Source organism: Schistocerca nitens, chromosome 11 (genome assembly GCF_023898315.1).
Source record: "Schistocerca nitens isolate TAMUIC-IGC-003100 chromosome 11, iqSchNite1.1, whole genome shotgun sequence".
NCBI lineage: Eukaryota > Metazoa > Arthropoda > Insecta > Orthoptera > Acrididae > Schistocerca > Schistocerca nitens.
In genome coordinates, this window is record NC_064624.1 from 194,421,805 (window position 1) to 194,436,812 (window position 15,008).

General features: G+C 44.2%; 1 protein-coding gene across 2 annotated transcripts in view; it reads left to right on the forward strand.

Annotated features, from left to right (window-relative positions):
- The first annotated feature begins 4,482 nt into the window (after positions 1–4,482).
- LOC126213595 (facilitated trehalose transporter Tret1-like) overlaps positions 4,483–15,008 on the forward strand; it is a 54,826-nt gene continuing 44,300 nt past the window's right edge. For both annotated transcript variants that reach the window (XM_049941456.1, XM_049941457.1), the window contains exon 1: positions 4,483–4,623. The gene's annotated coding sequence lies outside the window, so the exon portion shown is untranslated. The remainder of the gene's footprint in view (positions 4,624–15,008) is intronic.

The following is a 15,008-nucleotide window of genomic DNA, read 5'->3' on the forward strand; positions in this document are numbered from 1 at the left end:
TCCATTCTCATCTACATCTACATGCTGACTCTGCAATTCACACTTAAGTGCCTGGCAGAGGGTTCATCGAACCATTTTCATACTACATCTCTACCATTCCACTCTCGAATGGCGCGTGGGAAAAAGGAAACACCTAAATCTTTCCGTTCGAGCTCTGATTTCTATCATTTTATTATGATGATCATTTCTTCTTACATAGGTGGGTGTCAACAAAATATTTTCGCATTCGGAAGAGAAAGTTGGTGATTGAAATTTCCTAAATATATCTCGCCGCAAAGAAAACCGCCTTTGTTTCAGTGACTGCCACCCCAACTCGCGTATCATATCAGTGACACTCTCACCCCTATAGCGCGATAACACGAAACGGGCTGCCCTTCTTTGCACTCCTTCGATGTCCACCGTCAATCCTACCTGGTAAGGATCCCATACTGCGCAGCAATATTTCAGCAGTGGATGGACACGTGTAATGTAGGCTGTCTCCTTAGTGGATTTGTCACATTTTCTAAGAGTTCTGCCAACAAAGCGCAGTCTTCGTTTCGCCTTCCCCACAATATTATGTACGTGGTCTTTCCAATTTAAGTTGCTCGTAATTGTAATTCCTAGGTATTTAGTTGAATTGACAGCCTTTAGATTTGTGCGATTTATCGTATACCCAAAATTTATTGGATTTCTTTTAGTACCCATGTCAATGACCTCGCACTTTTCTTTGTTTAGTGCTAATTGCCACTTTTCGCACCATACAGAAGTTCTCTCTAGATCATTTTGTAATTGGAATTGATTGTCTGATGATTTTACGAGACCGTACATTATAGCATCATCTGCAATCAATCTAAGGCGGCTGCTCAGATTATCACCTAGATCGTTTATGTAAATCAGGAACAGCAGATGGCCTATGACACTACCTTGGGGGAACGCCAGAAATCACTTATGTTCTACTCGATCATTTACAGTCTATCACTACGAACTGTGACCTCTCTGAGAGGAAATCACGAATCCAGTCACACAACTGATACTCCACATCCACGCAATTTCATTAATAGTCGCTTGTGAGGAACGGTATCAAAAGGCTTCTGGAAATCTAGGAATATAGAATCGATCTCCGATCCCTGTCGACAGCAGTCATTACTTCATGGGAATAAAGAGCTAGCTGTGTTGCACAAGAACGATATTTTCTGAATCCGTGTTGGTTATATATCAATAAGTCATTTTCTTTAAGGTGATTCATAATGTTCGAGTGCAGTATATGCTCCTAAATGCTACTGCAAACTGAGGTAAGTGATATGGGTCAGTAAATCAGTGGTTACTCCTATTTCCTTTCTTGAATATTGGTGTGACCTGTGCTACTCAAATGGTTCAAATGGCTCTGTGCACTATGGGACTTAACATCTTAGGTCATCAGTCCCCTAGAACTTAGAACTAGTTAAACGTAACTAACCTAAGGACATCACTCACATCCATGCCCGAGGCAGGATTCGAACCTGCGACCGTAGCAGTGGACCTGTGCTACTTTCCAGTCTTCAGGAACAGACCTTCCGTCAAGTGATCGGTTGTATATGATTGCTAAGAAAGGCGCTATTGTGTCTGCATACTCTGAAAGAAAAGGAACCTGACTGGTATACCATCTGGACCGGAATCCTTGCCTTTCTTAAGTGATTTGAGTTGTTTTGCGACACCTAAGATATCTACTTTTATGTCACTCATGCTAACAGCTGTTCTGGTTTCGAATTCTGGAACATTTACTTCGTCTTATTTCGTGAAGGAACTACGGAAAACTGTATTTAGTAACTCCGCTTTAGCGGCACCATCATCGCTAACATTTCCACCGCTATCGCGCAGTCGCGGTATTGACTGTTTTTTGCCACTGGTGTACTTTACACACGACCAAAATCTCTTTGCGTATTCTACCATATTTTGAGACAATATTTCATTGTGGAAACTATTAAAAGCATCTCGCATTGACGTCCGCACTAAATTTCGAGCTTCCGTTAATCTTGGCCAGTTTTGGGGATTTTCCATTCTTCTGAATTTGGCATGCTATTTTTTTTCTTTTTGGTTGCTTCTGCAACAGTGTTCTGACGTGTTTTGTGTAACATGGTGGATCAGTGAAGTCCCTTATTAACTTATGCGGTATGAATGAATCTATTCGTGTCCGTTGTGCATTCCGACGGAGTTGGGCAGTTCCAACAGGACAATGCGACACCGTACACGTCCAGAATTGCCACAGAGAGGCTCCAGGAAGGGTCTTCTGAGTTTAAACACTTCCGCTGACTACCTAACTTCCGGGACATGAACATTGTTGAACATATCTGAGCTGCCTTGCAACGTGCTGTCCAGAAGAGATCTCCACCCCGTCGTACTCTTACGGATTTATGGACAGCCCTGCAGGGTCCGTGGTGTAAATTGCCTCCAGCATTGCTTCAGAGATATGTCGAGTCCATGCGGCACTTCTACATGCTCGCGGGAGCCCTACACGATATTACACTACTGGCCATTAAAATTGCTACACCACGAAGATTACGTGCTACAGACGCGAAATTTAACCGACAGGAAGAAGATGCTGTCATATGCAAATGATTAGCTTTTCAGAGCATTCACACAAGTTCGGCGCCAGTGGCGACACCTACAACGTGCTGACATGAGCAAAGTTTCCAACCGATTTCTCATACACGAACAGCAGTTGACCGGCGTTGCCTGGTCAAACGTTGTTGTGATGCCTCGTGTAAGGAGGAGAAATGTGTACCACCAAGTTTCCGACTTTGATAAAGGTCGGATTGTAGCCTATCGCGATTGCGGTTTATCGTATCGCGACATTGCTGCTCGCGTTGATCGAGATCCAATGACTGTTAGCAGAATATGGAATCGGTGGGTTCAGCAGGGTAATACGGAACGCCGTGCTGGATCCCAACGGCGTCGTATCACTAGCAGTCGAGATGACAGGCATCTTATCCGCATGGGTGTAACGGATCGTGCAGCCACGTCTCGATCCCCGAGTCAACAGATGGGGACGTTTGCAAGACAACAACCATCTGCACGAACAGTTCGACGACGTTTGTAGCAGCACGGACCATCAGCTCAGAGACCATGGCTGCGATTACTCTTGACGCTGCATCACAGACAGGAGCGCCTGCGATGGTGTACTCAACGACGAACCTGTGTGCACGAATGACAAAACGTCATTTTTTCGGTTGAATCCAGGTTCTGTTTGCAGCATCACGATGGTCTCATCCGTGTTTGGTGACATTGTGGTGAATGTACATTGGAAGCATGTATCTGTCATCACCATACTGGCATATCACCTGGCGTGATGGTATGGGGTGCCATTGGTTACACGTCTGGGTCATCTCTTGTTCGCATTGGCGACACTGTGAACAGTGGACGTTACATTTCAGATGTGTTACGACCCGTGGCTCTACCCTTCATTCGATCCCTGTGAAACCCTACATTCCAGGAGGATAATGCACGGCCGCATGTTGCAGGTACTGTATAGGCCTTTCTGGATACAGAAAATGTTCGACTGCTGCCCTGGCCAGCACATTCTCCAGGTCTCTCACCAATTGAAAACGTCTGGTCAATGGTGGCCGAGAAACTGGCTTGTCACAATCCGCCAATCACTACTCTTGATGAACTGTGGTATCTTGTTGTAGGTGCATGGGCAGCTGTACCTGTACACGCCATCAAAGCTCTGTTTGACTCAATGCCCAGGCGTATTGAGGCCACTATCACAGCCCGAAGTGGTTGTTCTGGGTAGTGATTTATCAGGATCTATGCACCCAAATTGTGTGAAAATGTAATCACATGTCAGTCCTATTATAATATATTTGTCCAATGAATACGCGTTTATCACCTGCATTTCTTCTTGGTGTAGCGATTTAAATGGCCAGTAGTGTAGGTAGGTGTACCGTTTTCTTTGGGTATAAAGTGTTTGTTTGTGTGTACACGTGTATGTAATCTACCGATTTTGTGTCCCATTCGGATAGTCCCTTTGTGGTTCGTCCCTTTTTTTGTCTTAGACTGTAGTTTTTTTTAATGACCTTGAAAATGACCATGGAAATGGAAATGGTCGTTTGGGGTCAGTGGGCGGGAGTTCCCAGTCGGGAAGTTTTGTCGCCAGTTGCAATGGGGATGAAACGATGAGGAGGACAGCACAACAGCGAGTCCGTGAGGGGAGAAAATCTCCCGCCCCAGCCGGGAATCGAACCCGGGCCCCCGTGCGTGGCATTCCAACGCGCTGACCATTCAGCTAATGGGGCGGACGACTGGAGTGTATCAGCAACAGCAGGCGGTCCTACTGATGACCACTACGTGAGCAACAGGTGGTGTCACTAGTCGGGTCCCCGGACCGCGCGTCTGTGTTTCTACGCACGCGTATGGCCGGCGACATTACGGAGGCAACAGACGCGGACCGCCGTGTGACGTCAGACGGCGCGTGAGGGGCCAGATAACAGCGGGGGTCGGCTGCCGTCGTTCTGGATTAGTGTCAGACGCCGGCGGCAGCTGATCCGTGCTGCTCTGTATCCGGCGATAAGGCACAGGCGGTCTCCCAAGTCGCGAGGTCTGGAGACGGCGGCAGCGAACACAACCAGCCGCGTCTGCACCTACAGGTTTTCAGGAGCGCCGGCAACGGTGAGTAGACCCTGTCCGACAGCTGCATCCAATCAACACCGACTCAGAGGAAGGCCTCGGCGCTTGTTGGTGACTTCACGTCAGCTAGGCACGGCGAACGCCAGGTCTGTCGCAGGCATACTCATAATGGTGGTGTCTCCCTCTCTGACACAGGGAAATGTGAAACTATTGGCGGTAGTTGACCAACACACACTGTTCTGAGAGATTTCTGCAATCAATTAATTGTGCAATACATTACACTTCTTAACAAATAGTGTACTCCTGAACTTAAATTTCCATTTGTTTTAACGATTGAGATACAAAAACAACTTCATGGTCCAGCAGCAACAGAATTCGTGCTTCTTTACCTTATTTGTAAATCTGAGGACGTTACGTTTGTACTGGGTTGCTTTTACAAGAAACTGTGAACATATTGGGGCTCTTCTTTATGTATCTTGGTTTACTATGGGGTGAGGAGCACTGAATGTTAATGAAATATCTTACGATTGTACACGTTGGGGGAGGGGGTGGGGGACAGAAGAAGAGGCAAAAGAGAGATTCTCGTTTTATCAAATAAAATTTTTTTATCTTATGAAGTTTCTCCTTTCAATTACAAGAGGGGAATATTTATGTTTTCTAATGTGCATGTTTAAAAAAGTTTAAGCTCAGCAGTATTTTCGATGTATGAAGCTATTTTGTTTCCTGTTTAGAACTTCGTTGAAATCGACTGTAATCTAATGACTGGCAACAGTTGGACATTTACACGTGTAAATTAGTTCACATTTCCAGTGACGATGTCAAACGAAAATAAATAAATAAAAAAAAAAGAAACGAGTTAATTGTAAGGGAGTTGGGGTAAGTTTCGATAACAAAATGGATCAAGTACATATAGTTACTTGAATGTAAAATTTCCGAAGCTTGCAATGGGCATCTTCTCATATTGATCTACGGTTGTTTCGACAGGATTCAGTAATACAGAACTATATTCTTCATTTGTAGCTTTACGACAGAAAGAAAATCTTTCATCTAAATAAAACTGCAGAATCCAAAACAATACCAAACCAAACGCGCAGGCGTTTCTGCCTGCAACAGACCTGGCGTTCGCCGTGCCTAGCTGACGTGACGTCACCAACAAGCGCCGAGGCCTTCTTCCTTTGAGTCGGTGTTGGTCCACTGCCGCGTAGGCCGATCGCATTAGAACCACCTGCTAGAAGTACGCTAGCGGCAAGTTACAATCGATGCCTTCACTGCGCGATAGCGATGGAAATACTATCGACGACAGTGCTGCCGAAGCAGAGTTACTAACCACAGTCTCCCGAAATTCCTTCACCAGAGAAGACGAAGTAAATATTGCAGAATTCGAATCGACAACAGCTGCCAACGTGATTAACTTTCAAGTACCAGTCGTGTTTTTTAAGTAAGTACTGTTTTGAAATTAAAAAAAGACGTGCTAAGATATCTCAATAATTTTATTTTTACATGAAAGCCTGTATCTTAATCTACGCGTTGACGTCATTACAGTCTGATTCTTCCTTGTTTACGTTGTGTACTGAGTGTTTGAGTTGCCTCCGATAATCGCTACTCCCGCCGACTGTGAAGTACGGGCTGTTGTAAATTTCTTAGCGCTAAAGGCCTAAAAGCGATCGATATTCATCGTTGAGATCTGTGCAGTTTACGGAGAAAACATTATGAGTGATGGAATGGTAAGAAAGTGGGTGAGTACATTTAAAGATGGCCGCACAAATGTGCACGATGAACGACGGAGTGGGCGTCCTTCGGTCGTTAATGAAAGTTTGGTGCGGGAAGTGGACAATAAGGTGAGAGAAAACAGACGCTTTACGACTTCCTCCTTGCGGGATGACTTTCATGATGTTTCTCGTAGTGTTTTATACGGCTTTGTGACCGAGCACTTGAAATACCAAAAATTGTGCGCACGTTGGGTACCGAAAATGTTGACCTCTTAAGTAATAGAACCCAGTACGTTGTCCTCGACGGTGAGTGTTCATCGGAGGTGAGGGTATCATCTGGAGTGCCCCAGGGAAGTGTGGTAGGTCCGCTGTTGTTTTCTATCTACATAAATGATCTTTTGGATAGGGTGGATACCAATGTGCGGCTGTTTGCTGATGATGCTGTGATGTACGGGAAGGTGTCGTCGTTGAGCGACTGTAGGAGGATACGAGATGACTTGGACAGGATTTGTGATTGGTGTACAGAGTGGCAGCTAACTATAATATAGATAAATGTAAATTAATGCAGATGAATAGGAAAAAGAACCCTGTAATGTTTGAATACTCCATAAGTAGTGTAGCGCTTGACACAGTCACGTTGATTAAATATTTGGGCGTAACATTGCAGAGCGATATGAAGTGGGACAAGCATGTAATGGCAGTTGTGGGGAAGGCGTATAGTCGTCTTCGGTTCATTGGTAGAATTTTGGGAAGATGTGGTTCATCTGTAAAGGAGACCGCTTATAAAACACTAATACGACCTATTCTTGAGTACTGCTTGAGCGTTTGGGATCCCTATCTGGTGGGATTGAGGGAGGACATAGAAGCAATTCAGAGGCGGGCTGCTAGATTTGTTACTGGTAGGTTTGATCATCACGCGAGTGTTACGGAAATGCTTCAGGAACTCGGGTGGGAGTCTCTAGAGGAAAGGAGGCGTTCTTTTCGTGAATGGCTACTGAGGAAATTTAGAGAGAACCAGCATTTGAGGCTGACTGCAGTACAATTTTACTGCCGCCAACTTACATTTCGCGGTAAGACCACAAAGATAAGATAAGAGAGATTAGGGTTCGTACAGGGCATATAGGCAGTCATTTTTCCCTCGCTTTGTTTGGGAGTGGAACAGGGAGAGAAGATACTAGTTGTGGTACGAGGTATCGTCCGCCACGCACCGTATGGTGGATTGCGGAGTATGTATGTAGCTGTGGATGACGTATGTGCACAAAACCAAACATTTAGACAGTGCATTGACTTTCGTTGAGCGGTACCACAACGACGGTGATAATTTGTCAAGCCAAATTGTTACGGGCGATGAAACACGGGTGGCCTACGTCACACCAGAATCGAAGCAACAGTCCATAGAAGTTGAGCAAGGGCATCGGTTTGCTGCAAGACAATGCCCGTCCGCAGGTGGCGCATCAGCCCAAAGATCTCATCACATCTTTTCGATGGGAAACTCTATATCATCCTCCGTACAGCCCCCATCTTGCGCCCAGTGACTACCATCTGTTCCTGCACTTGAAGAAACACCTGGGCGGTCAGCGTCTTCGAGACAATGACGAAGTCAAAACAATGGTGATGCAGTGGTTAACAAGTCAGGCGGCAGGCTTCTGTGAGGAGGGTATTCAAAAACTGGTACAACGTCATGACAAGTGCCTCAGTATTGACGGAAATTATGTAAAAAGTAGATTCAGGTACAGGCTATCCTGCAAAAATAAAATTATTGAGATATCTTAGCACATCTTTTTTTTTACTTTCAAAACGGTACTTACTTTAAAAAACACGCCTCGCAGATATCGTCGGAATGGTGAAGCAGCGTAAATCACTCAATGAAAGCAAGTCTCCCGGTCCAGACTGTTAGATTCCTTTCAGAGCACGCTGATGCAATAGCTCCGTACTTAACAATCATACACAACCGCTCGCTCGGCGAAAGGTCGGTACCCAAATGCTGGGAAGTAAATATTCCAGAATTCAAATCAACAAAACCTGCCGATACGAGCAACTTAGAAGTAGAATACCTTGGAGTAAGGAAGCAACGGAAATCACCTAATAACAGAAGATCTTCCGGTCCAGACTGTATATCAGTTAGCTTCATTTCAGAGTACGCTGATGCTCCGTTGTTAAGAATCGTATACAACCGATAGTTCGACGGAAGATCCGTACCCAAAGACTGGAAAGTTGCACAGGTCACACCAATATTCAACAAATTTAGAAGGAGTAATCCACTTAATTACAGGCCCACATCGTTAACGTCCATAGGAAGCAGGACTTTCGAACATATACACGGTGGTCCATTGATAGTGACCAGGCCAAATATCTCACGAAATAAGCGTCAAACGAAAAAACTACAAAGAACGAAACTCGTCTAGCTTGAAGGGGAAAACCAGATGGCGCTATGGTTGGCCCGCTGGATAGCGCTGTCATACGTCAAACGGATATCAACTGCATTTTTTAAAACAGGAACATTTTTATTATATTTTCGTGTACTACGTAAACAAATATGAAAGTTTTAGTTGGACCACTTTTTTCGCTTTGTGATAGATGGCGCTGTAATAGTCACAAACGTATAAGTACGTGGTTATCACGTAACATACCGCCAGTGCGGACGGTATTTGCTTCGTGATACATTACCCGTGTTAAAATGGACCGTTTACCAATTGCGGAAAAGGTCGACATCGTGTTGATGTATGGCTATTGTGATCAAAATGCCCAACGGGCGTGTGCTATGTATGTTGCTCGGTATCCTGGACGACATCATCCAAGTGTCCGGACCGTTCGCCGGATAGTTGCGTTATATAAGGAAACAGGAAGTGTTCAGCCACGTGTGAAACGTCAACCACGACCTGCAACAAATGATGATGCCCAAGTAGGTGTTTTAGCTGTTGTCGCGGCTAATCCGCACATCAGTAGCAGACAAATTGCGCGAGAATCGGAAACGTCAAAAACGACGGTGTTGAGAATGCTACATCAACATCGATTGCACCCGTACCGTATTTCTATGCACCAGGAATTGCGTAGCGACGACTTTGAACGTCGTGTACAGTTCTGCCACTGGGCACAAGAGAAATTACAGGACGATGACAGATTTTTTTGCACGCGTTCTATTTAGCGACGAAGCGTCATTCGCCAACAGCGGTAACGTAAACCGGCATAATATGCACTATTGGGCAACGGAAAATCCACGTTGGTAATCTAAATGGTGCAATGTGTACTGATTTCCTACGTAATGTTGTACCGATTTTACTACAAGATGTTTCACTGCATGACAAAATGGTGATGTACTTCCAACATGATGTATGTCCGGCACACAGCTCGCGTGCCGTTGAAGCGGTATTGAATAGCGTATTTCATGACAGGTGGATTGGTCGTCGAAGCACCATACCGTGGCCCGCACGTTCACCGGATCTGACGTCCCCGGATTTCTTTCTGTGGGGAATGTTGAAGGATATTTGCTATCGCGATCCACCGATAACGCCTGACAACGTGCGTCAGCGCATTGTCAATGCATGTGCGAACATTACGGAAGGCGAACTACTAGCTGTTGAGAGGAATGTCGTTACAAGTATTGCCAAATGCATTGATGTTGACAGACATCATTTTGAGCATGTATTGCATTAATGTGGTATTTACAGGTGATCCCGCTTTAACAGCATGCGTTCTCAGAAATGATAAGTTCACAAAGGTACATGTATCACATTGGAACAACCGAAACGAAATGTTCAAAGGTACCTACGTTCTGTATTTTAATTTAAAAAACCTACCTGTTATCAACTGTTCGTCTAAAATAGTGAGCCATATGTTTGTGACTATTAGAGCGCCATCTATCACAAAGCGAAAAAAGTGGTCCAACTAGAACATTCATATTTCTTTACGTACTAAACGGACATGTGATAAAAATGGGGGTTCCTATTTAAAAAACGCAGTTGATATCCGTTTGACCAATGGCAGCGCCATCCAGCGGGCCAATCATAGCGCCATCTGGTTTCCCTCTTCAAGCTAGACAAGTTTCGTTCTATGTAGTTTTTTCGTTTGACAGTTATTTCGTGAGATATTTGGCCCGGTCACGATCAATGGACCACCCTTTATTGTGATCGAATATTATAAATTACTTCGACACCTAGTCAACACAGATTTAGAAAACATCGTTCTCATGAAACACAACTAGCACGAAGTGCTGAGTGCTATTGACCTTGAATTTCAAATTGATTCCGTACTTCCAGATGTCCAGAATGCTTACACTGTACCTCACAAGCGGCTTCTAGTGAAACTGTGTGATTATGGAATATCGTCTCAGTTATGTGACTGTGTGACGTTCGCCTGCTTTATTTCTTCGTTGATAGTCCTCGGCGTCGACGTACTGCTTTGTTATATTGGCTGAAAATTGGGTGGGGGAGGGGGGGGGGCGGTAGAAGTTCAACACTGACTACTGCAACTGTTGTAGCTGACAATCGCACAATTGCGTTTCACAGTGCTTCGGTTCAAATGCCTCTAAGCACTATGTGACTTAACAACAGTCCCCTAGACTTAGAAGTATTTAAACCTAACTAACCTAAGGACATCAGACACACGCATGCCCGAGGCAGGATTCGAACCTGCGACTGTGGCTGCCACGTGGTTCTTGACTGAAGCACCTAGAACTGCTCGGCCACAGCGGCCGGCTCATAGTACTTTAATTTCACTGTTCACAACTCCCCCCCCCCCTCGCCCCCTCCCAGTATTGCACAGTTATATGGCCAGCTCACTACTCCTGAGTGTTGATAAGCCTCATTAACAGGTCGCAGGCAACATCAGCACACTGCTACAATAGTCTGCTGTTGAACATCTATGAGCAGTAAAAACCTAAGCATACATTCACAGTACTTGCAGAATTATACGGTACTTGTGGCACCATTTTTCAAATAAATTAAACAGATAGCGTCATTAATTGTTCTAACACACGGCCTATTTGCTTACCTTATTCCAGTGTTGAGTTGATACATTGTTCTTAATGTAACCAATACAATTTTCACTTCTGAAATTCGGCCGTGAACTGAGTGACTGTCTCGGGACCAAAAATCGGTCCTTCATATACCCCCACAATAATAGGCACTGAAACTATATACTGTTCGATGTTTAAGTTACAGAAATTACAATTAACCCTTGAATGCATAGTGTAGCTGATCAGCTACAGACTTAATTTCTTCGATGTATCGTATACTGAGCAACATTTTGTATCAAATTCCTTATAAAGTGTATAGCCTACACTCTACTGCAGCTGCTAGTAATTCTTCACACCGATCGTAAATGGCAGGATGAACTGGCCCTGTTCGACAATTAGCTGTGTGAATGTACTGCCGCGCGTGTGTTTTCTGGCGGAAAGTAGAGACGTTTTTTTGGTGTTTGTGCATTGATTTGTGGGTTTGAAAATTACTTTTTTATTTTGAAAACGTAAGTAGATATGGTGTAGACAGCTAATTCGAGTGTCTTTGCGATAGATTTGAGATCAGACCTGTTTTTGTGTTTGTAGCGATTGTCAACAATAATGCTTTGTTAATTTCATTAAAAAATTTTATCAAAATTTTTTCGTAATGTAGGCAATATAACTAAACGTGGTAATTTTTACAGCTTGAAATAAGAAATCATGCATTTAAGGGTTAAAACATAACTCATTCATCTTCAACTTTTGCAGTCTTGTCTTCCTCAGTTGCGTGTAATATCACGGTATATTGATAATTTTTACTTACGGACCGTCTGACACACACACACACACACACACACACACACACACACACACACACACACAAATGCATACACGAACAGATCACAGATACTTCAATAATTACACTCGAAAGTTTGGCAATAACATTATATCTTTGACAAAAACATTTGATAGTCGGCAACAGAAACCAAAACATTGCATTGAAACAAGCGTTCAGTTCATAGTGCTGTGGTATGTGGGAAAAAAAACCGCAAAGTGGCATTCATAAGAAGAAGAACAACACCAAAAATGCAACAGGAGCGTAATATGTAAGAAATTGTCCACACAACCTGTAAGTACAGTTCAAAACATTACTACTTAATAGGAAATACCAACCACCAGAACTGTTTATAACCTATAGGCACAGTGACAAAAATGTAAATTAAATAGCTAACATACGTACATATTCCAGGCCACTGTTGATGCCTTGCAGAAAATAAAGGCGAAACACGTATGGCACTAAAATTGTGTTTTATTCAGTTGTTGTCAGACGGTCCATAAGTAAAAATTATCAATATACCGTGATATAACTCATTCAGTTAACTGAATACATCGAGAAATTCCTTCGTTTCAACAGTTCCTTCTACCACAAAGGTTAGGCCGAATTATTTGTTTAAATAACGAAAGTAACACATCTAGTTATACAAACAAAACTTTTGACAAACGTGGTAATTATTTTGGAATTAATTAAGGACTGGCTTTGCTAATATAGTTTCAAATAGGGCCAAATAAATACTTTCAGAATCCTAGTAGTTCTTCTTTGTTTATAATTAGTAGGGAATTTATATTTGTTTGTAAGTCAAAAATAGAATCTATGTATCCGCCTGCTTAGCTGGGTGGTAACGTGCTCGCCTCCCATGCAAGTGGGCCCGGGTTCGATTTCCGGCCGGGTTGGAGGTTTTCCCCGCTCGGGGACTGGGTGTTGTGTTGTCCTCATTTCATCCAAACCACCGGGTAAGTCGCCCATTGTGGTGTCCAATGAAATAAGACTTGCACTTGACGGACGAACTTCCCCGAAAGGGGCCTCCCGGTCAACGCTGCCATACGCTCACTTCCATTTTAAGGAGTCCGCCGCCGTTAACTCAGTGGTCAGCGTGGCGGAATGGCCCGGCTGGGGCAGGAGGTTTTCTCCGCTCGGGGACTGGGCGTTGTGTTGTCCTCATCACCATTTCATCCCCATCTCCGACGTACGTTCATTTCCATTAGAATCTAACTCATGAAACAATTACTGACTTTGCCCCAGTGTTCGATTTGTGCTTTTACCAGTGGGGGGGGGGGGGATGTCTTAGGGGGTTAGTATAATTATACGAGGGCAGTTCAATAAGTAATGCAACACATTTTTTTTCTGAAACAGGGGTTGTTTTATTCAGCATTGAAATACACCAGGTTATTCCCCAATCTTTTAGCTACACAACATTATTTTTCAACGTAATCTCCATTCAATGCTACGGCCTTACGCCACCTTGAAATGAGGGCCTGTATGCCTGCACGGTACCATTCCACTGGTCGATGTCGGAGCCAACGTCGTACTGCATCAATAACTTCTTCATCATCCGCGTAGTGCGTCCCACGGATTGCGTCCTTCATTGGGCCATACATATGGAAATCCGACGGTGCGAGATCGGGGCTGTAGGGTGCACGAGGAAGAACAGTCCACTGAAGTTTTCTGAGCTCGTCTCGGGTGCGAAGACTTGTGTGAGGTCTTGCGTTGTCATGAAGAAGGAGAAGTTCGTTCTGATTTTTGTGCCTACGAACACGCTGAAGTCGTTTCTTCAATTTCTGAAGAGTAGCACAATACACTTCAGAGTTGATCGTTTGACCGTGGGGAAGGACATCGAACAGAATAACCCCTTCAGCGTCCCAGAAGACTGTAACCGTGACTTTACCGGCTGAGGGTATGGCTTTAAACTTTTTCTTGGTAGGGGAGTGGGTGTGGCGCCACTCCATTGATTGCCGTTTTGTTTCAGGTTCGAAGTGATGAACCCATGTTTCATCGCCTGTAACAATCTTTGACAAGAAATTGTCACCCTCAGCCACATGACGAGCAAGCAATTCCGCACAGATGGTTCTCCTTTGCTCTTTATGGTGTTCGGTTAGACAACGAGGGGCCCAGCGGGAACAAACCTTTGAATATCCCAACTGGTGAACAATTGTGACAGCACTACCAACAGAGATGTCAAGTTGAGCACTGAGTTGTTTGATGGTGATCCGTCGATCATCTCGAACGAGTGTGTTCGCACGCTCCGCCATTGCAGGAGTCACAGCTGTGCACGGCCGGCCCGCACGCGGGAGATCAGACAGTCTTGCTTGACCTTGCGGCGATGATGACACACGGTTTGCCCAACGACTCACCGTGCTTTTGTCCACTGCCAGATCACCGTAGACATTATGCAAGCGCCTATGAATATCTGAGATGCCCTGGTTTTCCGCCAAAAGAAACTCGATCACTGCCCGTTGTTTGCAACACACATCCGTTACAGACGCCATTTTAACAGCTCCATACAGCGCTGGCACCTGTCGGAAGTCAATGAAACTATACGAGACGAAGCGGGAATGTTTGAAATTATTCCACAAGAAATTTCCGGTTTTTTCAACCAAAATTAGCCGAGAAAAAAAATGTGTTGCATTACTTATTGAACTGCCCTCGTATATGTCACTAGCTTGGACCGTGGCGTTACCTATGGTTAAACAGTTATTTATAAATAGATGTTAATGCCGAAACTCACTATTCACGCGTAAGCACTACCAGAAAAGCCATCCCTTGTTATATCTTTAAAAGTACATTATAGGTAAAGCTTATTTACAAAATCATCTACATACAGGTATACGAGGGGAATTCAAAAAGTAAAGGCACATTTGTGAAAAGCTGTACATATTCTGATGATAGAAAACTGAAACATGCGTTATTTTTCTACGTAACCTCCCTGGACTTCAATGCACTTTTC